A 27,883-nucleotide genomic window follows, 5' to 3' on the forward strand; every position below is an offset into this window, starting at 1 on the left:
ACTTGTGTCGTTGATAATTAAATATCAAATTCGAACTAGCATCGATCTATCCTTCTAAGATAGTATGATAGTCAAAGAATATACAATCCATCATTTTAGATTTATTTTCATTTATTTTCGTAATATAACAATTACATTCTCAAGAAAACCCCACATATTCAAGTGTTTGTATGACAAATTTTTAACTTTTTCATAACTCATGTGGTATCTTGTCCTTTTTCCTTTTTTAGGACCTTATTAAAAAGGTAATTAGTCGACAAAACAACTTTTCTCCCCCCACATGTTTTGTAACAACTTAGAACTTCTTAGAATTGCGTTCATTGTTCAATTCTTTCACTTTGCTACTCCATTTATTTTAGGAGAATATAGTGATATCACTTCATGAGTAATATCATGTTGTGCCCACTTCTTAACATCTTAATCTATTTATTAAGTTGACTTTCAACTTCATGTTTATAGAAATAAATTCTTTTCTATAACTTCATTTTACTCCTTTAGAAAATAAACATATCAATACTTTTACTATCATCAATGGAGATAATAAAGCATTTATTCGCCCTCACCTTTGCTATTATTACGAAGTTTAAGAACTTGGTCACTAATAATTCATTAGTACCAGTATATTCCATTTTGTATCTATGATTCAATTATACATCTTATATTTTGTATCTGATAATACATTTAAGATGTATTTCTAACATAGGAAGTCATAATACTTCCAAGATACGGTAACAACGTTTACCTCAGCCTCTCTAATAATAGAAGGATAATCTCACATCTGGTCAAATTCACCATGACCAAATAAAATAACATCTTATGTTATCACATCTTTACATAGAATTTTACAAGTTTCTTATCGTGGCTCAGGACCACCGACAATCACAATTTCATTTAACACATGAAACTAGAATTAATGATATCTCCAACAATAAACCAAAATTAAATTTTGATTTATTATATCAATAGAATTTACTCATGAACTAAAATTCTGAAACAAATCATTAATGTTGTTGTTATTTTCCAACGATTTCTATAGAAATCAAATAATTTTGTTACACGAAAGAATTACTATCCCAATTGATCACAAATACGAAACCAAAGATTCCAATAAATAGAAAATTACTTATTTTTTATTTTAGATTTTTTATCGGACAAAATTAAAATTCTGAAACAAAATCAGTAACCACAGTTATTTTCACCACAATTTCTCTTATCTAGATTTGTCCACTTTGAGATTTTAGCAAACCCGTTAAAACAATAGGATAAATCCTGGAAAAAACAAATTTGTTCACATATCGGATTATATCTCACATTAAAATTAACTTCAAAAATATTCATAAAAGAATTTGAAATCATAAATTCAAAAATTGAAAGAAACTTATCTTTGGCGTAAAATCATTTTGATTTTTCCCAATAATTGTTTTGCCAAATTTTTTGCACTTCCCTTATACAGAACAAGGATTAAACTCACGAATTCTATATCATCTTGAAAAAAATAAGAAAATCAATTTTGTCTTAAGATTGTTAGAAAAATTGTGCACGCATTAATCTGAGAATGATATAGAAAAATAATAATGAATAAATATCATTATAAAATAAAAAGAGAATGAAGAGACAAGGGATACAAGTTTACTCTTATCTTGATATTTTTATCAAAAAGTTTAAACTTCTTATAAGTTAAGATAAAATAATGGAAATAAAATACTCTTTTTATTTTGATCTATCGATCGGAAACAGTTGAAGCATAGCGCTACACAGTTTCCTTAAGACAAATTTTCATCCACTCATTTGGTGCTCGAGTTCGTTAGTCATCTATCTCCCAAGGTACAACAACTAATGATAAGCTACAGTAGGACATATGCGTAGATCATGAACGATCTTTGCCTTTGACTTTCACCGGAAAACTGAGGAAGAGAAAACTCTTTCAACATAAGAGAAGTTCTTGAAAAACTGAGTTTTGAGATCTGTTAAGTCGTGAAAAAAACCTAACAGGTTTGCTCAATAAATAGGGGATTTTTCATTAGAGATTTAATCCAACCAAATATCTTTTAGTATTCAACATTAAAACAGATAACAATATCTTTTAATTTGAAATATTCAAAAGATAAAACTACTTTTACCATTAAAACTTAAATAGGTATTATTTTAATTTTAAATATACAAAATTATATAATTATATTTTATATTCAAAGTTAAAAAGGTAACAAATACATTTTTAAGTTTATATATTTAAAGAGTAATTTTACTACTAATATTTAAATTAAATAATTTATTTAATTTGCAACGGTCAAAAGGTAAACTCTTTTTACTATTCAAACTGAAAAACAAATATTATTTTAATTTGAAATATACAAAAGTAAATAGTTATCTTTGAATATTCAAAGTTAAAAAGATAACAAATACCTTCTTAAATTGACTTATTAAAAGAGTAATTATACTACTAATATTCAAATTAAAAATTATTTTTTAATTTGCAATAGTCAAAAGGATTATGAATTTAATATAATTATTAAACCCATCAATTAAATTCACTCTTTTTATGACAAATATAAATTCACGAAGTCGGGCTCTCTCGTGGACGTACAACTGCATCCCGCTATGCAACTATACCACCAATTACGTAAAACATCTTGGCAATAACAACTTAATAGGGAAATAGGAACACTTGATTCACCATTCATTAACAAGTGATAAGTAATCCAATCGAATATGAGCAGTACGAGGTGCAATACAAGTTAACCTATCAATGACTAATGAACATAAATCTCTCATTACAAAAGCTTAGTGGACAACATCGTCGACTCGGGTTCATAGAAGCAAACTTGGTTGTTGTATGATTGAAGAGCACAACCAGCAATCAAAGACCAAACCTTCTTATTGATCTTATCCAAAACACTTGAATCTCTCAGCCGATAGCCTTAGTAAAGCTTGGAAATACTTGGCTTTTTACCTGACAACAAATGATTTAAAAGAAATCTTCCAGTCATAATATTCTTTTAATTTTTCTTTAAATATCTTGGCATTGTTCGTAAGTGTTCCTTTGGATTTCTTACAATTCTCGAATGTCTAACTTTTGCGCCTCGTCGATTGCTTCCATGTCCATATTGTATTGTTTAACTGCCAAATAGGCTCGATGCTCCAATTCCACCGGCAAATGGCATGGATTACCAAAGACGAATCGATACGACAACATTCCAGTGGGACCTTTAAAAGCAGTTCAGTATGCCCATAATAATACGTCGGATAGTTTAAAACTCCAATCTTTACGATCCAACTTTACAATTTTTACAAAAATTAGTTTAATCTCACGGTTTGATACTTCCACTTGTCCGTTTGTCTTAAGATGATAGGCAGTGAAAATTCTTTGAGTCACTTCGAAATTCTTCATGAGCGCGTCAATTATATTGTTTATGAAGTGGGTTCCTTGATCGCTTATTATCGTTCTTGGTGTGCCAAACCTAGATAAGACATAATTTTTCAAAAAATAATAATGGTTCTAGTGTCGTTCTTTCGGATAGCCTTAACTTCTACCTATTTAGAAACATAATAAAAAACAAGAATGATATAAATATTTCCAACTGAATAAGTAAAAGGAGCCATGTAACTTATTCCCCAAACATAAAAAATCTCACAGACGTGAATTTAATTTTGAGGTAGTTCACTCTTTCGACTTAAATTCTTTGTGCGTTGACACTTCTTACATGATTTACAGAATAAATAAGTGTCATGAAATAAATTAGGCCAAAAGAAACCACATTCCAAAATTTTATGGGTTGTTCGCTTTGGTCCAAAGTGACCACCACATAAATAAGAATGACAAAAATTCATGATATATTTCACCTTTTCTTTAGCGACGCATTGCCTAATTACCTGATTCGAGTAGTGCTTCCATAAATAAGGATCATCCCAAATATAATATCGAGGACTCCTGCTTTAGTCGGTTAATTTCATATCTTGGCAAGTTTAAAGGTATTTACTTGTGGCCAAATAATTTACCTTATTTGCAAACGTTGGAACAATTTTCTGCGCCAACACCAAATGTTCCTCTGAGAACTCTTCTCGAAGTGGAAGATCGATTATAGAGAAAGGTGAATGTGGATCAAATGATCTGCAACTAAGTTATCACATCTCTTCTTGTATTTATTATCCAAATTAAGTTTTTTTTAAAAATAGGATCCATCGAATATGTCATGGATTCACCTCCATTATGCTAATAAGGTACTCTAAACTACATGGTCAGAAAAAACAATTACTTTAGTTCCAAGTAAATAAGATCTAAATTTATCTAATGTAAAGACGATAGAAAGTAATTCTTTTTTGTTGTGGAATAATTTCTATAAGCTAAATCCAAAGTCTGTGAAGTGCAAGCGATAACATGTGGTTTTTTGTCGATTCTTTGTCAAATAACAGCTCCAACGCTCATATCTGATGCGACACATAGAAGCCAAAAATCCTATTCTCAATTTGGTGCTTTGAAAATTGGTGTCATGATCAATTTTTCTTTAAGTACATCAAATGATTCTTTGCACTCAAGATTAAAGTCAAATACTTTATCTTTTTGTAACAGCTCACATAACGGTCGTGCCAGATTTGAAAAATCTTTAGTAAATCTTCGGTAGAAACCTGCATAGACAAGAAAAGAATGAACCTCCCTCACAATTATGGGGTAAGATAGTGAAAGTATACTATCGGTCTTGGCTTTATCAATGAAAATTCTATTTGATGAAACAATATGTCACAAAATAATCCCTTATCAATCATAAAATAACATTTTCATAGTTCAAGATAAGATTAAATTCTAAGCATCTCTTAAGCAATTTAGTTAAATTATTAAGACACTCAATAAAAGAATTACTGTATACCGTGAAGTCATCCATGAAAAATTTGATGCCCTTCTCCATATAGTAAAAAAAAATACTCATCATACATATATGGAAAGTGGTTGGTGCATTACAAAGGTCAAAGGACATCCGACGATATGTAAACGTACCAAATGGACAAGTAAAATTTCTTTTTTCTTGATCTTTTGGCACCAATGAGATCTAGAAAAAACTTGAAAATCCATCAAGGCAACATTAATGAGTTTTCCCAAAAAAACTTGTCAATTATTTGATCTATAAAGAGAAGAGGAAAGTGGTATTTTGTAGTGAAAAAGTTCAACTTCCTGTAATCAATGCAGACTCACCATCTGTTTTGAACTCTTGTCGACACTAACTCACATTCTTGATTTTTGATCAATCTGACTCCCATTTCCTTGGGAACTACATGAATCAGACTTACCCAATTACTATATGATATCGGATAGATCACGTCGGCATCAAGAAGTTTTTAATCTCTTATTTACCACTTCAATCATTGGTCGATTTAATCGGCGTTGAGCTTCTCGTGATGGCTTTGTTCCTTCCTCAACATTGATTTTTTGCATGCAAGTTATGGTTGTCAATAGTCCATTATATTGCTTCCTTTTATGCGTGAAACACTTTCACCAACGCTTTATCTTCTTCTTCGGATAACTAGTTTGAGATTACCACTGGTTAGGTCTTATATTTGCCCAAAAAGGCATATTGCAAGTACTCAGACAACTATTTTAACTTTATCTCAGGTGCCTGCAAAACATAAGGTAACATTTTAGTTTTAGAGGAAGGTAAAAAATAGTTAGAATTGATAGAAAAAATATTTTCAAACTCCTTTCTTCCTCTTTGTGAAAAAGCTCAAGATCCCTATAAAATTATAAGAAAGATTAGATTCAAAAAATTCATCAATTTAGGGATTAATAATATCAACATAATTAATTCTTTTAATTAAATATGTGTATTTCATTGCTTTATAAATGTCAAACTCTACGATCTCATCATGAAACTCCATTGTTAATATACCACTTCTCACATCGATATTTGTATGTGTGGTGCTTAGGAAGGGTCCGCCAAAAAGTACTTCAGAATAAGTATTCGTCCTATCATTTTCCATGTTGATGACATAGAAATAGGCAGGAAAAATGAGAACATCGACCTTCACTAAGATATTTTCAAGCACTCCCTCTGGGTAGATAAAAAATGATCAACCAACTGATTAACTACTCTTGTTTCCTTCAAAGGCTTATTACTAATCATTTTATAGACATAAAGCGACATAACATTAATTGAAGCTCCTAAGTCAGACATTGCACGTGTAATTAAAACATTTTTTACTTGACAAGGTATATGAAACGTACCTTGATTCTTCATCTTTGGTGGAAGTTTTCACTGAAATATTATGGAGACATGTTCTCCCAAATTTATTTTCTCATGACAAGTCAATCTCCTCTTTGTGGTGCAAAACTCCTTTAAAAATCAACAATACCTCGCCACTTGTTGGATTACTTTAAGGAGAGGTATATTGACTTGTACTTTTTTGAACATATCTATGATTTCTCTTTCTTTGGCTCTTTTGTTACATCTCATCAATCTTGATGGGAAGGGTGGTGCGATTTCAAGAGAAGAAGGAGAAGGAGGTGGCGTTGAAGATGTACCTTGGATATAGAAAGGTGGCACGAGTAGTATTTTTTGTTATATTTTATGTTTAAATACTCATTGATTGCTAATTATTATTGTTGATTTGGGCATTTTTACATGATTTCTATGCAATAAAATAATTTTTGGCAAAATATACTTAAAAGGCTTGAAAAATAAATTTTGTATTCTGGAATTAATACTGGAATAGTGGGCATGAATTTGGCATGAAAAGGATGATGTGGCAGTTTGTCAACAACTTCTAGAAGATCCAGTCAGCAATTCTAGAAGAAAGTCGGGCGGATAAAGCATTTAAATTTCATGTTTCTAGAATTATCTTTTTATTTATTAGTATTTAATTTCAAGAAATTATATTTTAAGATTTTTTAATGTAAGTTTAGGGTTTTTTCAGATACTATAAATACCCCATCGGGGTAAGCCTGAAAATCATCTCTTGACCATCAAACATTTTTATCATTTGCTCTTTCGTTAGGTTTGTAAAATAATTTTCTTTTTACTTTCACTTTTTATTCTTCTTTTTAAGTTTTTTTGTTTTTAAAATGCCGAGTATGATTTCTATCTTGCTTAGCTAAGTTTTTCGTAGCCAAAGGATGAAGTGATGACTCACTTCCTATCATGAGAATTGAAAAGCACCTCATACCTTTCCGGTTAAATTTCTCAATTTTCTGGAAACTAGATTGACTGATCTTTTTTATTAAGATCAAGATGCATTCACTTAAAAAATAGATTTTGAATTGGATGTTGTCAAGACTTATCGTTGGGATTATAGAATCAATTGATTCGAATTCCCTAGAAAATACTTTAGTGATAGACGCTAAGGGGAGATTGAGAACGAGTTTGACTTTCATAAAGGAAGCATAATTTGAGTCAGGAATTTTCTAAAAGCACTTTGAACTGTTTTGATGGTACAACAACCTCTCTGCATCTCCTTTCCTAAAGGAAAAACTCCATTTTAAATAAAAATAATGTCGATTCATCTTCTTCCCACTTTCAATGGTATTTTCAGTGAGAATCCGCATAAGCATCTCAAAATATTTCACATGGTCTACTCGAGCATGAAACCTCAGGGTGTATATGAAGACCAAATTAAATTACAAGCATTTCCTTTTTCTTTATCTAGCATAGTGAAAGAATGGTTATTTTATTTACCTTTAAATTCAATTAATTAATGGGCTGACATGAGTCAAATTTTTCTTGACATGTATTTCCAGTAGCCAGAGCAAGCGAGTTACGAAGGAGCATTCTTTTAATCCAAAAAAAGAATGAAGAAAGTATTTATAACTACTGGGAGTGATTTAAGAAGCATTGCGCATATTGTTCACAGTATAGATTAACCGAGAAAACACTATTTCAACACTTTTACAAAAGACTGTTCCCTTTAGAGATAAAAATGGTAGATGCAACCAGTGGAGGAGCATTAGTTAATATTACTTCATCAACAATGAGATAGTTCATTTAAACCATTGCAAGCAGCTATTAACAGTTTTAAAGTGAACCTAACTAAAGGATTCATGAGATAAGTACATTTTCCATTGAAACTAAATTAGATAAATTAACTGAAGTAGTTAATTCGATTGTTACAGGTAAATATAGAGTAATAAGAGCCTATAGGATATTCACAATGTCAGATCATCCAATGAATTAATTCCCAATGCTATAAGAAGAAGCGAGAGCTCAAGCCCATGTCGTTGGCAATTTTCTAGGACCACCTCAAAGACCATATAACCCACACAATAACACATACAATCCAGGATGGAGAGATCACCCAAACTTCAATACCACCTCAGCAACAACCTTACCAATCGTTGATGTCATCGCTCGAGTCAATCGTTGAACGATTGGCTCTTTCCCAGGAAAGTTCCAGAATCATACGAAAGCCCATGTAGAAGAACTTGACAAACAAATAGGCCAACTAGCACAAGACTGAGTCATTTAGAATCACAAGGTAAACTCATATCTCAAACCGAGGCGAACCCATGAGAGAATGTCAACGCTATCACCCTTATGAATGGGAGATTTATCGTATAGCCTATCCCAAAAGGTGTTTGTACATAATCTAAGGAAAAGGATGATATCTTAGTTGAGGTAAACAAGCTAATATTTCTGGTTGATTTCTATGTCATTGACATGGAAAATGACGGATAAATTATTATTATGAGATTCTCCTATTGCAACCCTTCTTTTGTACAGAAAATACAAAGATCAATGTAAGAAGCAGAATTCTTATGATGGAATTCGACGATCAAATCGTTAAATTTGATGTATATAAGGTTATACGATATCCCAATAAATTGAAAACTTTAAATTTTGTAGATGTTGTAGAGTCTGTTGTTAATGAGTTTGTGTAATCTAACTTTCTTTATTGCTTATCTAGGGAATTGGATGAATTTGGTGAAGAGAACAAGCAGTTCAAAAAACTTTTTTATTTATTCAATAAATTCTGATAGGTTAATTACTACATCTAAGACTATGTTATTACTTTCAATTGTGCAGGCTCCTCAAATTGAGTTAAAATAATTGTCGAAACATTTGAAGTGTGCATTATTGGACGAGAATAGGACTTTGTCGATAATAATTTTGAATATATTGTCAAAGGAGGAGGAGGATGCCCTTTTTACTGTTCTTCGCATGCACAAAGAGGGAATTGGGTGGACGATTACTGATATAAATGGCCTTATCCCCTCTAATTGTATACATAAAATCCATATTGAGGAATGAGCTAAACTAACGCAAGAAGGGCAATGACGATTGAGTCGATCGATGATGAAAATTGTAAAAAGGGATATTCAAAAGCTTATCGATGCCGTTATAATTTACCTAATATCGGATAGTAATTAGGTAAGTCATATCCATGTGCTACCAAAGAAATCCAGAGTTACGATAATTAAGAACTCTAAAGGAGAATTAGTTTCACTAGAGTTCATAACGGATGACGAGTATGCATCGATTATAGGAAGTTGAAATCTTCAACTCAAAAAGATCATCTTACTCTTCCATTTTTAGACCAAATAATTGAAAGTTTAGTCGAAAAAACTCATTATCATTATGTTGATGGATTTGCAGGTTTCTTCCAAATTTTGGTTGCACTAGAAGATCAATAAAAGACTACTTTTACATGCCAATTCAGAACATTTGCTTACCGATGAATGCCCTTTGCATTATGTAATATGCCTGTCATATTTCAAAGGTATATGCTTAGCATCTTCTCGGATTCTTTGGGGAAAGGTATTGTGGTCTTTATGGATGATTTCATGATATACGATAACTTTTTCGATGAATGCCTTCTTAATATAACAAAAAATATTAAAGCGATGCCTAGAATTTAACTTTATTTTAAACTACGAAAAATGTTATTTTATAGTCGATAAGGGGTTGATTCTAGGCCATATAGTTTCTTCTGATTAAATTATGGTAGTCAAAGCCAAAACATATATTATACACTTACTCCTTTACCCCACAACACTAAGGAAAATTTGATGTTTTCTTGGTCATCCAGGTTTCTACCGAATGTTTATTAAGGATTTCTCGAAGGTAGCTCAACCACTATTACATTTACTTCAAAAATATCAAGTCTTTGACTTTATTTTTGAATACAAAGAGTCATTTGATATCTTAAAAGATAAAATCATGTTGGCTCTAGTTGTGACACCACCGAATTGGGAATACCCCTTCAAACTTATGCGTGACTCATTAGATACCAGTGTTGGTTTCGTTATTTGTCAAAATATCGATAAAGTGTCACACATGATTGCTTATGAATCTCGACCTTTGGATTCAGTGTAAAATATTATTCTATGATAAAAAAAGAATTGTTTTATATAGTATTTTCTTTAGAAAAATTTAGATCTTATTTGCTTGGAACTAAAGTAGTAGTTTTTTTATCATGCAACATTACGATACCTGATAAGCAAAAAGGAAACAAAGCCGAGGTATATCCGATGAATCTTACTACTTTAAGAATTCGATTTAGAAATTAAAGATAAAAAGGGTTGCGAAAACTTATTTTTGGATCATTTAAGTCGTATTCCCCTTTCTAAAAATCAATCCTCTGCTCCGAGGAGAGTTCTGAGAGGTACATTTGATGTTTGTGCGAATTATGGTACCATGGTTCGTAGATATGGTAAATTATTTGGCAACAGGAAAATTATCATTAGACTTACCTAGATCTAAAATTAATCGACTAAAGTGGGAATCCAGATATTATATTTGGGATGATCCTTATTTATAGAAGCACTGCTTGAATCAGGTAATAAAACAATGAGTCGTTGAAGAGGAGGTAAATTCGATTTTAAAATTTTGTCATTCCTATTCATGTGGTGGTCACTTCGGACAGAAACAAACTGCCCATAAAATCTTGGAATGTGATTTCTTTTGGCCTACTTTATTTCATGAAACTTACTTATTTTTTAAATCACGTGAAAGATGTCAACAAGTAGGTAATTTAAGCCAAAGAAATGAATTACCTCAAAATCCAATTCATGTCTACGAGATCTTTGATGTGTGGGGAATCGACTATATTGGTCCTTTTACTTCGTCATTTGAAAATACCTACATTATTTTAGCTGCCGATTATGTTTCTTAATGGGTAGAAGCTAAGGCTACCTGAAACAATGATGTTAGAACCACTACTATTTTCTAAAAAAAAATATTTTTTCAGGTTTGGAATGCCACGAGTGATAATAAGCGATCCAGGAACCCACTTCATCAACAAAATAATCGACACACTCATGAAGAAGTTCGGAGTAACCCAAATAATTGTCACTGCTTACCATTCGTAGACCAACAGACAAGCAAAGATATCAAATATGAGATCAAAATGATTCTTGAAAAAATTGTGAAGCTGAATCATAAAGATTGGAGTCTCAAGTTATCTGACGTGCTTTGGGCATACCGAACTACTTACAAAGGCCCCATTGGAATGTTCCCATACCACCTCATTATCAGTAAACCGTGTCATTTACCGGTTGAACTACAACATCGAGCCTATTCGACGGTCAAACAATATAACATGGACATGGAAGCAATAGACGAGGCGCGAAAATTAGATATTCAAGAATTGGAAGAAATATGAAGAAAAATTAAAAGAATATAATGATCAAAAGATTTATTTTAAGTCATTTGTTGTTCGGCAAAAAGTCCTCTTATTTAATTCTAAGCTGAAACTTTTTGCAGGTAAACTCAAATCAAAGTAGCTCAGACCTTTTACAGTGTTTCAGATATTTCCTCATAGCATGATCGAGATTGAATATCAAACCAGTGTCCGATTTAAAGTTAACGAACAAAGATTAAAGACATATTATGATAATGCTCCTGTCAGATTAGTTCAAGAAATCGAGTTAGAAGAACATGCTGCTAGAAAACAGGTCATCGAGCTAACGACGTTAAAAATAGCGCTGAGTGGAGGCAACCCATATTTTAATTTAATTGTTTCTAGTTTAATTTGTTTCTAATTTTACTTTGTTGGAAATATTTATTTTCAGAATTCTTAATTTTAATTTTTTAGGTGCCTCATTATTACTTGAATTTTATGCAAGATGGAATTTCCCACCATTAAATTTTCAAACCAAATTATTTTCTCATTTGATCCAAATAAAGAAAAGAAAAACTCTTCCTCGTTATTACACATGAAAATAAAGAAAAGAAAAACTCTTCTTCTCCTTTTCCCAAGCCGTGCGCCGATTCACTCATATCATTAAGAACCTCTGTCAGTCTGCCTTCTCTCTATGGTCGATCGTCATCGTCGTTTTGGACCAACATCTATTAGTTTTCTTTTCCTTTTTTAATACTTATTTATCATCTTAATTCTTGGTTTCCATCATGGTAAGAACTAGAAATTAAGGACTCAATGAGACTTCTCGCCAATACTCTCGGATGTATGAGAGGAGATGCAAAGTGCACGACTGCTTGGATTCCATTGAAACCAAACTTGTCGAGATCCTCTCTTACCTTCACCTGAGCTCATCTCTACGTGGCCGCGGTCATCACTAGATTGGGAAGTATTCCTTTTTCGTCTCTTTTGCAATAACTTTTTTTTTAAGTTTTGAGACAAAGCGATTTAAGTGAGGGGGAAGGATAACATGTTGAATTTCACCTTGCTTGTTAGATGGTTCAACTTAAGTTATTTTGATTTCATTGTGTTAAAATTGTTCATTGCCTATTCTTTAATTCACTTGATTGTTTTAATTTTTTCGATGAATTTTTAATTTTGCTTTGAATTGAACATAGGATGCATGATGGTTAGTTGGCATAGCTAGTGAATTTTTCATAAAATTTTTTGACATTCCATGGTTTATTGGTTTAATTGATGCTAGACTTGATACATTGAACCTATTCTTGTAAGCTTTCAGCCTAATGAGCATACTCTTTTCGTTCTTGCTATTCGTTTCTTTGTGTGTACCAAACTAGTCCTAGCATTGTAGAACTTGTGATGTAATGCTTGTTGAGACTACATGCATGAATTTGATATGTTTAGTATGACGGAGGCATTAGGATTAAACATTTTTCTCTTCCCAAATAAATTACCTACCCTTTTATTTATCCCGTAGTGAACCATGTTTGAGCCAATTTTCCTTTTGTTTGATTTTCACCCCATCAAGTTAAAATCAAAGCCTTTCTTTTATTTTTACCCTCTCTTATCACCCATTTTTAGGAAAAGATAAGATTGTTCCATTCAAAAAAAAAATTGTAGTGTTCAAAAAAAATTCATTGTTCTAACAGTGCTAAAAAATAGAAACTGTTCAAACAGAAAAAGAAGTAGAAAAATAGTTTGATTCAAACAGTGCAGAAAAACAATGCATAAATTTTAAAATGTTCAACTAGAAAAAACAATGAAAAATAGAAAAGTTGAAAAAAAGAGTTTGTTGTTTCTATTTGCTAGCTTCCTTTAGAATAAATTTTGGAATGATCTTCTCTTTTTCCAGAATCTTAAACATGATTTGTTTCCTTTATTCTACCCATACCTTAGCCACATTAGATCCAAATTTGAAGGACTCTTGACCTTTGCATCATGTTAATTTTGAAGTATTGGAGATTGGATTTAATTCCAAGCCTATGGCAATGCTTTGACTTGTTTTGGCTCGAGCGTTTTTATGTCCTTAAACACTTTGAGCGGAATGAGTGAAGTTTTATGAGGGTATCGAGTCTTGCATTATGAGATTAGTGAATTTTTGGAATGTCTTCTTTTTCCCTAACTTATTTCCTGCCACTTGCTTGCTTGTTTTCTAGTTTCAATTAATTATTTCGATTTTGGTTCATTGGGATGGTTAGAGTATGATGTAAATTGGAGAATGGAAACTTGTCCTTTTGGTATGTTGATTGAAAAATGCTTGAGGACAAACATCGAAGAAGTGAGGGGGAATTTGACTAATGTTTATTTTGTATTATATTTTATGTTTAAATACTCCTCGATTCTTTATTATTATTACTGATTTAGGCATTTTTACATGATTCCTGTGTAGGACAATGATTTATGGAAAATGTGCTTAAAAGGCCTAAAAAACTACATTTTTTGTTATGGAATAAAGATAGAAACAATTGGCATGAATCTGGGCATGAAAAGGATGACATTGCAGTTTGTCAGCAGCTTTAGATGGTCCACTCAGCAGCTTCCAAAAGATACAGTTAGTAATTCTATAAGGAAATTAGACGGATAAAAATTTTAATTTCACATTTTTAGAATTATCTTTATATTTGTTAGGATTTAATTTTCATAAATAATATTATAGGATTTTTAATGTAATTTTAGGGGTTTTCAGATACTATAAATACCCCATCGAAGTAAGCATGAAAAATCATCTCGTCCATCTAACATTTCTTATCTATTGTTCTTTATTTATTTTTATAAAATACTTTTCTTTTTTTATTTTTGCTCTTTATTTTTCTTTTTAAGCTATTTTGTTTTTAAAATGGCAAGTATGGTTGTATCATGCTCAACTAAGTTTTTCATTACCAAAAGCTTAAGAAATGACTCAATTCCTATCATGATAATTGAAAAACACCTTATACCCTTTGGGTTAAATTTCTGAATTTTATGGAAACTATATTGACGGATCATATTTCATAAGAGAAAGACGCATTCACTTCAAAAATAGATTTTGAATTGGATGTTGTCAAGACTTATAGTTGGGATTATAGAATCAATTGATTCAGATTCTCTAGAACATACTTTAGTGATAGACGCTAAGGGGAGATTGAAAATGAGTTTGACTTTCATAGAGAAAACATAACTCTAATCAGAAATTTTCTAAAATCGCTTTGAACTGGTTTGATTTAACTGATATTGTCACGGTTAATATGAACAAAGATTGAGGACTCCAAAATAGATTTGGGTAAAATAATGACTTAAGGGAAATTAAGCTATAATGATTGACATTGCGGACTCACACCGACATTTAATCGGAGTATAATCATATTCAAGGATTTATTAAAATTGAGGCAAAGCGAAAGCCCAAGGCTGATTTTATTATTTGATTACTTTCTTTCATTTTTACTTTCGATTACTCTCTAATTAACAACCCCGTTTTTTCTTATTTTTCATTGCAAGATCGCCTAGTCCTGAAACAAAATCAATTCATCTTCAATTATGATATTTTTCAGCTCAATAAGAGTACTAAATATGAATACAGAAATACGTGAAAGTATATACAATCGAACAAGTAATACAGTGATAAGTGAGTATCATCTCCACAGGGATTGGAGTAAATCGAATAAGTTCTATCAAAGTGGTTTACTTTGTCACCTGAGTAAAGTTAGTGATGGTATGTACAAATGACAATGTTACGGCAAAATGAAATAGATGTTGTGGAAATGGAATGATGGTAATGTGCTAGCAAATGGATATGTCGTGGCAAATTGGATTGTGTTGAGTGCAAACAAACAAAAATGTCAAGGAAAAATAAAATACAACTACATGATTTAATTGATATGACTTTGTCTTTCTCACACGACAAGCTATTTTAGGAACGAGTGAAAGGAGTCACTAAGGAAAACCTAAGTCTACTTCTCATAATGGTCTTACTTTTATGCCTTATCTGCCCGGCATAGTCTACTAAGGTACCCTATGCAATCTCTAGTAAGGGACTCGACAGATTGAAGATGCCTTGGCAAAACCTGTTGGCGTAAGCCCCTGTAGTGATCCTATTGGTCCAGATAATAGGAAATGTCTCGGCAATACCTTATTGCAGTAACATTAACATCTAACCTATCTTTCATGCACAACTCCTTTTAGTCGAATGAAATCCTAGCCTTATCTCTAAGGTGGATTAGGCCTAGTTACTAGCTAGACCTCTTGCTCATATGGTTCCTCCCTAGTTTCTCTTGAACACTAAGGATGTGATACCCATATATTCTCTCAAACCCTAAGTAATCTCCTATGGAATGGCTACTCTCGTAGCTCCAAAATATTATAGCATAGAAAAACCCTTGGACTTGGTGTTGAAATTCCTAGGATACCCCAAACCATTCTTAATTCACGTGAGGATCGGGCATACCTAGCAGTGGTATAGATGGGCAGCTACGGCTGATCCAGCCTGGGTTACTGGCTGAGTACTCAGCATAATCCCGCTGTAGAAGCTCAAGGACAGACATGATCTGCAGCAGGGTGGCGCAGTCAGCAGGATCGTCAGAGACCACGAGAAAGTAGGTGGATTTCAACATGCTAGACTAGTTTGAGAAATCAAGTACTGTCCCCTAGGGAAAGATTCATTGTGTGGGTGTGTGTGTGTGTTTGTATCCATTCCATGCTTAACAAACCTAAAAAAATTAAGCAAGCTTTATTAATTTGCCACGATATTATAAATTTTACTCCTACATTATTTTCTTTTCTTTCATTAATTCTGCTACGAGGGGAGTCAACCTACCACACCTACCATCCCACACTCTAGGTGAAAGGGAGCATAGCTTCCACCCCGAGCTAGTCAGGTAGAGTCATCCCGTGACTACTTTCATTCACTCATATGCCATGGCATTGCGGAGTGTCCCTATACAGATATGCTGAGGCATTTATTCATAGTTTTTTTAACATATATGTGGGGTTTTCATCATTCAAGGTTTTATGCCATGACATATAAGAATTCTCTTATAAAAATTTCTAATTTTCTCAAGCATGGAAAGCATACAATCCTATATTCAAGGGTTTCAAAGAAGCAAGTCCTAGAGTTGGTTCTATCATCTTCAACCAGTTATGTACATTCAATCCTAGCCATCAAGAATTCATCATCATCAGGCATCCTTAACTTACTCCAGAGAACTATTCAAACACTTACTAATGTCATGGCATATTTATTTACTAATATTATCATGCAATGATTTGAGAACCCTACCTCCCCTAAACTTGAGAGAAACATTGTCCTCAATGCTTACTAAAAACTAAGTAAAATTAAACTACATGCTATGAAATACAATGCAAGGTAGATCGACTTCATGCGTTTGATGATCGTGCGTCGGGTGCGCTTACGTAGTTGTGTGGGACTAGAATGTTTAGAATCTGATACTGGTGCAATATGGGGAGTACTGGGGCCTTCTAGGACTATTGAAAGCTGGGGCTCCTTGCACTGAGACACCTTCATTCGGCATCAAGTCCTTCGTAAAGGAACTTACTGTAGTACTTTAGGTTGCTCCTCCTCCATTGGCTTTGCAGGCTGCGGTATTTCAGGGTGTTCCTCCGCCAGTGGCTCAACAAATTGTGGGGGTTCTAGAACATGTGCAAGTTGAAGGTTGGCTTCTCGATGTTCAGTTGGCGACACAGCGTGGAATGGGTCAGGATCAGTGGGTTTTTCCTCATTGGCTGGCTGGGGAATATCTGTTGATGCCATTGCATCCATAGAGGCACGCAAAAATATATCAATAATGCCATCTTTTGTGCAAACACAAATTGAGTATTCTTTTTAAGTTTGGGGTTTGTGCTTTCCGAAACATCTCAAATTGTTATGCCATTTTTGTCTCGTTCGATTGGAGTACCAGTGTAAACCAAAATGCCCCATACATATAATAGTTATGCCTTCAAAATAGTTTGCCCTGGCATTTCATGTCTTTCACATTGAATTGTAGGATCTTTGCAGTAGTCATATCTTCTTCAAAGTGCTCTTTTTCTGAAGCTGAATGGTAGTGGAATAAGATCTATTTTCGCTCCTTTTTGCTGTGGCAACCTGAAATCATTTGGGCAGAAAATTTGTTGGAGAGGTTGAGGTCATCCCTATATCAGTAACCACCATCGTGTATGACCTTGTTCTTTCCTAGGCTAGTTAAGTAAGGAAGCAAAACAACACTAACAAGAAAATTGACAATGTTAGCATGCCACAAAATTACTGCGACAAATAATAAATTCTCATTAGGGAATTTTTCATTAATCTCCATTTCATTCCTTATTTCTTTTATAATTTCAAGCCTAGACAGATGATCAATCACTTGGGGTTTAGGATAAGTGAGTTCAATATAATCCAAAGGTTCAAATTTCATACCTGGTCTAGCTATGGGTAAGCTAGACTGACTCATCTCCTTTGGAATATCCTCGAGCTCCTCTTTATCTTATTCATCAAACTTTAAGTGATTATTAGTACATAAATATTTGTTGCGGTAAAATTCTGCAGCTTTCCTTTGGTCATCAACTCTTACTGATGGGGGATTTTCTATTGATGTAGCAAAATTTTTCTTGTCTTCATTGGCTGCACTCATCGAACCCTCATCATTATTTTGCAGTGATTATGAATATTCATGCACCTTTGGATCTTCGTGTACAATCTCATGACCGGGCTCTTCGAATGTCTCCCTCCAAACTTAGCATCTTTGTAGCTTTTGATGCTACTCCTTAAGGTGAATATACCACAATGGTCCCTGTCTTGAGCCTTAGTGACTTCAGTATCACTAGGTAGATTACCATGTTGGCAAAAATGCAATGTCGTGGCAATTTGGCCAATTTGACCCTCCAAGGCCCTCAAAGACGAGCTGTGGCTTTGAAGCAAAACTTCTTGGCTTTTTATAGAGGTCGCATGGTCATGCAGCATAGTTTTCATTGTTGCGATAAAATCTTGCATTGTGGCCTCCAAATAACTTGTATTGGATGAAGATGATACTCCCTCGTTAAAATTATGCCATGGCATATTTGTTTGAAAACCCTGGGAGTCATTGAAGTTCTGCTGCTTAGCTAGTTGACTAGCATTGCTGGTTGACTAGCATTGATGGTTCCTTGATTTCCCCAAGAGATGTTTGGACGCTGACAGCATCCAAGATTGTTATAATAGGGGTTGTTGTTGCCTCGATTGTAGTTCTCTACATAGTTGATGGACTCCAGATTGGTTGGACACTTGCTCTCATTGTGATTGCCATGGCATAATAGACATGTTGAGTTGATTGCCTTCACTTCTTTCACCTTACTTTATTGTTACAAATTCTTCAACATATTGGTAATGACAGAAAGTTGGATGGACACGAAATCCATAGTATCCAATTCAAATGTCCCAGGCGCTTTTCGCCCGACTCTAAGCCTTGAAGATGAAAACAGATAATCATTATTGGCAATCCTATCCAGAATGTCAAATGCCTCTACAGGTGATTTATCGAGAAATGCCCCATTTTTTGAGGCATCTAGCATCATCCTCGTGGGTGCATTGACTCTATTGTAGAACATCACAACTTGAGTCCAGTCGAGGAATCCATGATTGGGGCAATTGCGAAGCAAAGTTTTGAATCGATCCTAGCACTCATACATAGACTCTTCATCACCTTGGTGAATAGATGCTATGGAATTTCTAAGATGGTTGTTCATATTAGGTTGATTATGCCGTAGAATTTTTTTTTGCACAAGTCATCCCAAGACCTTATCGAGCCGGAAGGTAATCCATTAAGCTATGCCCTGGCGTGATATTTCAAAGAATATGGAAATAACTTTAATTTCAGTACATCTTCATGCACACCTTGTTGTAGAAAGGAGTCACAGACCTCAAAAAATGCCCGAACATGTTGCCTTGCATCCTCATGAAGAGTACCACCAAACTGTACAATAAAGTCCAACATGTCGAACATAACTGGTTTGAGCTCAAAGTGGGTTTCCTGAATCATGGGTGCCATAATTCCATGATTTAGGTTGTCCATGATAGAGTTTAAATGATCTCGAATACTACGAGGCCTAGCTGCATTCCCAGTATTCAGAATTGCCTCGACATTCTGATCTTCCTCTTGACCAATTCCTTGATTTTCAATTTGATATATCTTTGCTTGAGCACGTTGAGTACGTAAAATAAAAACTTGAAAAAGACAAGGAAAATAACAAGTAAAACAATACAAAAAATTAACAAGTAAAATAAAAATGCTATGACAAAACTAATTAACTTTCAGTTGCCAATCCCCGGCAACGGCGCAAAAAACTTGTCCGCTCGGTAAGAGTACTAAATATGATTGCGGAAATATTTGCAAGTATACACAATCGAACAAGTAATATAGTGATAAGTGAGTATCGTCTCCACAGGGATTGGAGGAAATGGAATAAATTCTATCAAAGCGCTTTACTTTGTCACCTAAGAAAAGTTAGTGATGGTATGTATAAATCATAATGTTGCGGCAAAATCAAATGGATGTTGTGGACGTGGAATGTTGGTAATATGGTAACAAATGGATATGTCGTGGCAAATTGGATTATGCTGAGTGAAAATAAATGAAAATTTCAAGGCAAAATAAAATGTAATTACATGATTTAATTGATATGACTTTGTCATTCTCACACGACAAGCTACTATAGGAATGAGTGATAGGAGTCACTAAAGAAAACCTAAGTCTACTTCTCATAATGGTCTTACTTCTACACCTTGTCTTCCCGACAGAGTATACTAAGGTGCCCTATGCTATCTCTAGTATGGGACTCGACAGATTGAAGATGCCTTGGTAAAACCGGTTGGCGTAAGCCCCTACAGTGATCCCATCAGTTCAGATAATAGGATATGTCTCGGCAATACCTTTTTGCGGCAGCATTAACATCTAACCTATCATTCATGAACAACTCCTTTAGTCGAATAAAATCCTAGCCTTATCTCTATGGTGGATTAGGCCTAGTTACTATTTAGAACCCCTTGTTTATATGGTTCCTCCCTAGTTTCTCTCGAACACTAAGGATGTGCTACCTAGATATTCTCTCGAACCCTAAGTAATCTCCTAAGGAATGGCTACTCTCGTAGCTCCTACAACCTTAAGGCATTAAGCTTCATAAACAAAAAATATTATAGCATAGAAAAACAACCATTCATTGAAGTAAAACATAAATATCCAAAATAAACTCCCACCAAATAGGATTAGTGCATGGTGGGTTTCGAAATAAGGAAGCACAAAGCATGTTAATCCATTCCTTACAACCCAAATGATAAAATATCAAAGCATAGAGCAAAGGGAATAAGGAAAAGCCTTCGACGTGCACTTTCGGAGTTTCCCTTGGCCACCACGAACTGCCCCCAGTGAACTAGCTCCTCTCAAACGCCTAGAACGCCAATCCCTCAAACTTGTCACGGAGAAATGCCATGGCAAATAGGTTTGACAGAGAAAGGTGAGACTTTTTACCACTGACTTCATCATTGTGGCTTCATCATCTATTTATATGGGAAGATTAACCCTAGGACTTGGTGTTGAAATTCCTTAGATACCCCAAACCATGCTTAATTAACTTCAGGATCGTGCAGATCTAGTAATGGTCCAGATGGGAAGTTGGGGCTGATCCAGCCTAGGTTGTTGGCTGAGTACTCGGCATAATCCTGCTGCAGAAGCTCAAGGACAAACATGATCTGTAGTAGGGCGGCGCGTTCAGCAGGATCGGCTGTAGCAGCGTTGATCCCTCTAGGTGGATCCTCGAGATGGATTTCTCCCTTTTTGTCAGAGATCAGGAGAAAGTAGGGACAGTTGGCTTCAAAAATATCTTCTTTCATTTTGTTCACTCTCGAAATGCCAATCCAACTTGGCCTTTTCATTCTGCTCAGCAATCTCTATATGTCATGGTATTTCCCTTTCTCTTTTCCTTGCTCTCAATTCCTGCACGTCACCAAAAAAGACCTTCCCATAAAGCATCATTGATGACAAAATAAAATGCCGCGACAAACAGAATTCCACCACATGTAACTATATTCTCCTAAATGCATCAATATGGTCCTAAATGGGCTCTTAGACATTCAATAACTTATGTGAAAAGGTCTCAAAATGTGACCTTTTTATGGATTTATCAATATTCCCTGCGGATCGACCCTCAATCTCTCTATTATACTTATTTCTATTTTATTTTTTTATTGAGATTAAGGCATATTTTATTTGGAAATAGAAATGACACGTTGTCATGGCGTTTCCTCCCTCTTTTTGGAACGTGCGACATTCTCCTCTGGGGCTTCAGGTGTGATAACCATTCCACTTCGGAGGGTGATAGCACCAATATTCTCTCTCGGATTTGACTCCCTTTGAAAATGTAGTCTTCCCTACGAATCTAGTCTCCCCACTATTTAAGCTAATTGGCTCATTTGCTTATCCAAGTCTTGAAGTTGTGCTTCATTTCTGCTTTGGAATTTTTCCTAGGAAGTAACTAGTTTCTACTGGGAAATTGCAAGCTTCTCCATTATCACCTACAATGATGTCTTTTATGACTGTTGTTGTGGAGGTGGCCTCGGTTGATAAGTTGACTTCTGGTTCTGTGCATAACTGAAGTTCAAATGGTATCGCCATCCCAGATTGTATGTAATTTCATATGTGTTGTGTGGTCACTATGAAGGTCTTGGAAATCTCCTTACAACATTGACTTGTGTTACCTCCCTCTTGTAACATCAGGAATTAGTCCGTCGGATGATATGACATCATGCATATCCAATAGGCCCTTGTTACTCCAGACTTTCCTGTAACATGTGAATTAATAACTACTTCATTTAATTTATCTAATTTATTTTCAATGGAACATGTATTTATCTCGTGAACTCGTTAGTTGGGTTCACTTGAAAACTGTTGAGAGTTGGTTTCCATGGTTGAAATCAACTCTCTCAATGTTGATGGAGTCATATTTTCTAATGCTCCTCCACTGGTGAGATCTACCATTTTAATCTCTAAATGCAACAATCCTTCGTAAAAGTATTGAAGTAGTATTTGCTCAATTAATTCGTGTTCCGGACAACTTGCATAAAGTTTCTTAAATTGCTCCCAGTAGACATAACGACTTTCTTCGTTCTTTTTTCGTTTGTTTTGGTTGCTGGAAAGTACCAGTCAAGAAAAATTTGAGTCATGTCAACCCATGAATTAACTAAATTTAGAAGTAAATAAAATAACCATTCATTAGCCAAATCGACTAAAAATGGAAAGCTCTGAGTTTTATTTGATCTTCAGAAACTCTCTGTGATTTCACGCTAGAGCAAACCATGTGAAATTCTGTCAAGTGTTTGTTCGGATTTTCATTGGGAAAATCGTGGAATGTGGGAAGAAGATGAATAAGTTTGGTCTTCAATTGGAACGGAGTTTCACCTTGAGGAAAGGTGAGAGGTTGTTGAACTGCAGGTGTTATGGCTAACTCACGAATGGTTTGATCGGCTATTGGTTCCAGTATTTGTGCATTGATTTTGACTTCAGGTATTGTAGAGTGCGATTCGACGTGTGATGATGCTTCAGTGGAATCCATTGATTCTTTTAGTGTGGCATCAATTTCGGTTGATCCTTTGGGATTTGATTATTCTTTTTTTCATATTCGTTTGTCCTGAAGCATTTGTTCATCGATTATTCGGGCTCGTGCTTTGATTTTTGTAACAAATTCTTTTAATTTTTCTGGGTTTTTCCTGGTTATAAATAATATAACAAAGATGGATAACTTTTTTTGATGTCCCTGGTAACGACATCAATTTGACACGTATCGTTTTTACGTCAAAATAATTGTTTCTTCTCAAATAATAAATAAAGAAAATTAAACATTGCTAGGGAGAAGTAAGGGTCGATCTTATAAGGACTAAATAAACTTGTTAATTTATGTTTCTTTAATCTAAGAGCAAAAAAGTGGGTTGAATAGTATTTAAGTTAAGGTGGGGATTTGTGGATGAAAAGAGTAAAGTAAAATAAAGAAAAAGAAGAAAATAAGAGATTATCAAGAAGATTAAAAAGAAATGGATTCAATATGGTAGAAATCAGCCTTATGTTTTTGCATTGACTCAGTTTCCTCGAATCATCGAAAATGGTTTTTCACTATGAGATTCACATTTGTTACTTGTATACAAGGATCAATTCTTGTGACTATGCTTTGTATATTGAATACCCAAGTGCAATCCTTAATATCGATTCTGGAAAATTAACCTAATCAACAACAATATTGTAGATAAAAAACATTTAAGTTCATAAAAGACTGACTCGAAATATGTTGTTTCAATAATAATTGATTCTGATCTTTGTTTCCTTTTAGAAAACAATTTTGCTGAGTGTATTTCCAGGAAGTTGAATGTGCTTGAATAAGACGATTGTTCCTCTTACACATTTAACCACAAGAACATCCTGACCAACGTCAATCTCTAGTTTTGAAATCATTTTGATTTTGAAAATAAGCTCAAATAAACTGAGAGAGATATCCAAAGTTGTTTAAGTACTTTTAAATTCTCACGTTGGAATTGAGTCATCGTTTTAGCCCTCAGTTTGAAATAAAATTAGCCAAGCATGAAAAAAGTCATATCTAGCATTAAAAATGAAAACTTTTAAAGAAAATTAAAGAAAAAACAAAAGTAAACAATTTTTTTTATAAAACTAAGAAAGACAAAAGGATTTGAGAGACGAAAAATGATCTTTCAGTCTTACCCCGATGGGTGAAAAATGTCATTTTGATGTCAAAATAAATTTCTTCTTTTCAATTAATAAATAAAGGAAATACATAGTAAATAGAAGTAAGGGTCAATCCTCAGGGACTTAAAAATTCTAAATTTCTATTTGAATGATTTAACCAGCCGATAAGTAGTAAAAAGAGGAATTTTGATAAAAATGATTTAATAATAAAAAACGATTTAAAGAAAAAAATTAAGAAAATAAAAATTTAAGGTTGAAAATGAATATGGTAAAAACAACCCCAAGCCTCATTTTGACTCAATTTTCTTTCAAAACATCGAATTAGATTTCCCGTCGGGATTCACGTTGATTACTTTGTCTACAATGGCAATCCTCGTGACTCTTCTTTGTATACCAAATACCAAAGGTAATTTTTGATTCTGGATTCAGAAATTGATCTGATCAACATTAATTGTCGTAGATCAATAACCGCTTAAGTTTCTAAAGACTGACTCATATTGTTGTTTCAATAACTACTAATTCTGATTTTAATTCCCTCTTGGAAAGTCTATCTCGCCTAGTGTGTTCCCAGGAAGCCGAATGTGCTTTCAAGAAGCCGATCTTTCGTCTCACACATTTAATCACAACAACATCTTGACCAAAGTAAATATTTGATTTTTGAAAATTGATTTAATTTTGAAAATAGTGCAGAGATTGAGAGAGATATTTTGACGTTATTAAGGTGCTTTTCAATTCTCACGTTGGAATTGAGTCATCGCTTCAGCTCTCGGCTTATGATAAAATTAACTGAGCATGACAAAAGTCATACTTAGCATGTTTAAAAATAAAATTTAAAATAAAAAAATGAAAACTTGAAAAGAAAATAAAGGAGATAACTTTATAAAACTAGAAAGGAAAAGAAGAATAAACTCTGAGTTGTGTCTTTAGGCTTACCCAAGAGGGTATTTATAGCCTCTAAAAGAAAAGAGATAAAAAAGAAATTAAAATAAAAATAATCCTAAAGATAATTCCAAATTTTTTTCTAAATTCAAAATTCAAAATTTAAAAATAAGTCTCCTAAGACATTCTGCCCGTCCACCTTCAATAAGGCACTGACTAGACCTTCTAAAAAACTGCTGCTGACTAGACATTCTAGAAACTGTCACGTCAGACCGTGTCATGCCCAGAGTTGTTCCCATGTCTCCAACCATGACTAAATAATAAAAAATGTAGAATGTTCCCGTTTTGCTACTATTTATGGAAAGTAAGACACTACACGAAAATAAGCATAACACAACCAAAATAGCACCAATAAATCCATAAGATCAAAGATTTAACAAGAAATTAATATCGATTTAGAACTCTCATCAAATTCCCCTCACGTATCTCATGCTTGTCCTCAAGTATAATATAATCAAATTAGTCAAAAATTCCATTTACCTTTTTTTGTGAAGTCTCACATTAAAGGAAACAAGGTAGATACCACAATAATTATTTAAGTCGGGACACCAATCAATTGAACATCACCAATTAGAATAAGTTAAATCCATTCATTCATTAATCTCAATGCCCATAACTCAACACCTTACCGGGATTCACTTAAATCACTCAATGTGTTTGGGGTATAGAAACGTTCAATGTCAAAACCGACACGATATTACCATAGGCCTGCAAGTAAATCAAATCTCAACTACTAATAAGAACAAGATGCATAAATCAAAGGGTCTTTTATTGGTTGCAACAGGGCTTAGGTAAAGGTGGGGAAAAAGACTAAATAATATGGCTAAAATAATATGGCTAAAATTCAAGGCAAGGAACTAACAAAAAACAAGTTCAACTCCATCAAAACATTAATCACAACAAGATAAAAAGACAAACCATCAAGCAACAACTTTCCTTTCGAAATGAATTTAATTTTTTCCGCATTTTTGTTATTATTTTTTTTCACTTTTCTCGTTTTTTTCTCCCTTTTCTTAAAACTGTTGTTTTTTTTCATGGAGCATACATCGGATTAACTGTTCACTTTCCCTGAAAATGGTAGAAAAGAGTGATAAAATAAAAAGGCTCGGGTTTATGAATATGGTGAAAACGAAGAAGTGGGAATAGGCTCAAGAGTGGTTAACTAGGGGAAAATGCATGGGTAGGCAATTTTAGTGGGGGAAAATGAAGTTGTTAATCCTAAAGTGCCCAAATCATTTTTAAGCATCATGTTCATGTGTAATCTCGACAGTATTTAAAATACAGGTTCTAGATCACCAATGTCAAATTCAACACACTCAATCCAACAAAATGAGAGCAAAATGACATGCTCGTAAAGGCTCAAATCTCACCAAATTGTTTTCACGCATTGAGCTAAGAACATTTCAACCAACAAAATCATGAAATATCACAAGAAATCTAACTTGATCACATTTCATGATATCTCCTATCAAGAACATCTTAACCTAAACAATTACGTGTTCCCAAACAAGAAAGGCATACCAAAAATATTCAACAAGATAGAAATTCAATGAAATTTACCGCAAATCCAATCAACACGTACTAGCATCAAAACATAGAGATAAGCAAAGGGAAATTCAACCTAGACTCTACTCCCCCTTACTTAAAGTGTTTTGTCTCAAAACGTAAAATTAAAGTACGAGAGAAGGAATAGAGAACTCCCTAGATTTACTGTCGACCATGGCCAAGACCACGATGGGAGGCACTAGGAAGGTGAACTGGGCTACCCGGCTTGATATCGTGAACTGGAAACATTTTCAGGTGGTGTCGTCGGTCAAAAATCAGAATCGAAATCCTCTGTAAAACCATAAACCGAATGATACATTAGTAATGGTTGAATGAAAATGGGATTAGAATTTACCTCTGGAGTATTGTTCGATGCCGCTGAATTCATGGAACACATTGGGAAAGTCGACGGCCGGGCAAGAAGTTCCTACAGTCAGCATGGACTAGAATGATGGAGAAAGGGAGCGCAGCGTAAAGGAATGGTGAGCAGTGCTCAGCCCGGGGCATAAAGAAGCGGTAGGTGCAAACGCCAAGTGATACGGTGAAGTTGGAACGTTTGGTGCATGGTCGTTGCCCACATCGGACGAGCAGCAAGCTACAGCAGAACTGAGTCAGATTCGCTTGGTATGGTGAAAAAGGTTGTCGTATTGAGGTGGCAGCATTCCTCAAGGATGGTGGGTAGAGGAGTCGTGTCGTTGTTTTGTCGTTTCCTTGTGTGCACCATCGTGAGTAGCAGTAAGCACAGAGAAGCATTAGCGAGGTGGCGCAATGAAATTGGTGATGAGTACCACAGAAGTAAATAGGCGAGGCTGGATTATTTTTTTAGGGGGTATTGTTTTGGAGGAGGAAATGGAGTTTGGGATTTGGTTATACCGTACGTTGAGGGTTGAAAAAAATGGTGTTTTAATTGGGGTAAAATTGGTTGGGTTGGATAAATTAAAATAGGAAAAAAAGTTTAAATTTTAAAAAGGGAGAGTGATAAGGGAATTTGGTTCTGCCATACAAGGGGAGGTATTTAAAGAGGGTATAATTTGATTTTAATAAGATAAAATAAGTGTTTAAAAATTGAACAGAAGAAGTGATAGGGAAATGGGTAGGGCCGATGGTCAAAGGAAAAGAAATAGAAGAGATAG

The sequence above is a fragment of the Hibiscus syriacus genome, unplaced genomic scaffold (genome assembly GCF_006381635.1).
Source record: "Hibiscus syriacus cultivar Baekdansim isolate YM2019G1 unplaced genomic scaffold, ASM638163v2 tig00111996_pilon, whole genome shotgun sequence".
NCBI lineage: Eukaryota > Viridiplantae > Streptophyta > Magnoliopsida > Malvales > Malvaceae > Hibiscus > Hibiscus syriacus.